This window comes from Balaenoptera acutorostrata, chromosome 1 (assembly GCF_949987535.1).
Source record: "Balaenoptera acutorostrata chromosome 1, mBalAcu1.1, whole genome shotgun sequence".
NCBI lineage: Eukaryota > Metazoa > Chordata > Mammalia > Artiodactyla > Balaenopteridae > Balaenoptera > Balaenoptera acutorostrata.
In genome coordinates, this window is record NC_080064.1 from 3,382,431 (window position 1) to 3,384,664 (window position 2,234).

The following is a 2,234-nucleotide window of genomic DNA, read 5'->3' on the forward strand; positions in this document are numbered from 1 at the left end:
ATGGATCTAGAGACTGTCATACAGAGTGAAGTAAGTCAGAAAGAGAAAAACAAATATCGTATATTAATGCATGTATGTGGAACCTAGAAAAATGGTACAGATGAGCCAGTTTGCAGGGCAGAAGTTGAGACACAGATGTAGAGAATGGACATATGGACACCAAGGGGGGAAAACTGCGATGAGGTGGGGATGGTGGTGTGCTGATTTGGGCGATTGGGATTGACATGTATACACTGATGTGTATAAAACTGATGCCTAATAAGAACCTGCAGTATAAAAAAACAAACAAAACAACTAATACTAAACTTTCATTGGGTTATTTGTATGGAAATATATTAATATAAATGTTTCAGACATTACATGAAATTTCTAAAAATCTTATATTTGTATTTGTATGGAAATATGTATGGAAATATGTTAATATAAATGTTTCAGACATAACATGAAATTTCTAAAAATCTTATATTTGTATTTGTATGGAAATATGTATGGAAATATGTTAATATAAATGTTTCAGACATTACATGAAATTTCTAAAAATCTTATATTTGTATTTGTATGGAAATATGTATGGAAATATGTTAACATAAATGTTTCAGACATTACAGGAAACGTCTAAAAATCTTATATGTTCTGGTATAATGTTATAAGTAATAATCCTAGTTATTACTTTAAAATGTATATCTCAGAAATAACTAATTTTCTTGTCAACTGCGTTATTATGAACTTTCATCAAATCTTTAACCATGGTCATTTTTAAGTCTTTTGTCATTTACAGACAGTTCTGGGTGTACTCTGATGATTTTGCAAATATGTTCCTATAAAAGGGTTTCATCTTCAAGAAATTCATGGAAAAGACTCTGACAAGTACAGGTTTCTGGTAACTGACTGTACTGCTGAACTGAATGAATAAGCATTTTCAGAACTCTAATGAAAAACTGATGAACTCATAAAAGTGCTAACAAAAGATCAAGATGAAAAAAAAGAAATTAATTACATGGGACTGAGTGAACTGATGAGGATGAGTATAATTTTTGTGACTTTCTGTCTGAATTAAAAAAAAAAAATCCCACAAGGACTCAGAGGAAAAGAATATACAAATCAATTTTCACTGCAAAGTAAAGGAGCTGTTACAGTGGAGGATTACTGGACTGAATGTCAATATTATGACATAGTATAAGTGTGTTTCATGTTTGGTAATTGCAATCATTGTTGCTTTTGTTGTGGTCATCCATGTACAATGCTTGGTGTCAGTCTATTTATCTCTTGTAAAAATAAAATACACTGTGTGTGTGTGGAAAAAAAAAAAAAAAAAAAAGGAACTAACTCAGTTAACTACCACGTAGTCGGCAGGATTTGAACCTGCGCGGGGAGACCCCAATGGATTTCTAGTCCATCGCCTTAACCACTCGGCCACGGCTACATGACAAGGTGGTTCCTTATAAAAGTAAACAGCTGTGCTGAAACTTAGGTCTCATAAAAGTAAATCACATACCAGAAAGACTAAATCATGTATCAGAAAGAGTATTTGCAGTCAGTGTTTCTTATTCTTTGATGACGTTTGGGTGACTATCATGCTGTTGTAACCATATTGCCAAGTAACACTTTGTCCTCAGAACTGGAAGGACTCCTTATTTGATGGATTGTTGGAATGAGATCAGCTTCTGCTCTGACAGCCTCTGGTGGAGATTCATGAGATAGATACCCCCTGCAAATTGGAACAAACTTTAACATTCACTTGACAATTATATGTAACAGCAATGATTTTTAAAAAATAGAGCTTAAGTGAATGCATATATTTTAACTCTGGAAGATTATATGAGACCTGGTTTCAGTTTGCTACTGTGGATAGAAATTAAATAGCTGAGCACATAGAAAAAAAAAAAAAAAAGGAGAGGGGGTGTGGCTGCTTGTTGCAGACTTCTTGGTGCCAGAATCCTTTGTTCTTGCAGCTGTCCACAGGTCAGGTCACCATGTTCCTGTAAACCTCCAACAAGACAAATGTTATTCTCTGTTCTGCAACTTTTTATCTCTATATGAATGGAAAAGTGTTAATTTTTAAAGGTCAGAGCCTTGAGAATGTGCTGTCCTCTATATTTCAGCCTATAGGCAACATTCTTAACTTGCAGCAAAAGCAACAGAATACAAAGTTTAAAGTAAAAGAAACAGGTCCACCGTGGAGTCAGATTTGTTCTTCCCTATTACAACAGCAACTGTAGCCATGCTGCAGGCCA

The 2,234-nt window shown here is 34.2% G+C and overlaps 1 non-coding gene across 1 annotated transcript; it reads right to left on the reverse strand.

Moving 5' to 3' along the window:
• Positions 1-1,341: 1,341 nt before the first annotated feature.
• On the reverse strand, positions 1,342-1,423 carry TRNAS-AGA (transfer RNA serine (anticodon AGA)). The gene has a single exon. It is a non-coding gene; the product is annotated as a tRNA-Ser (tRNA).
• Between the last annotated feature and the right edge of the window lie 811 nt (positions 1,424-2,234).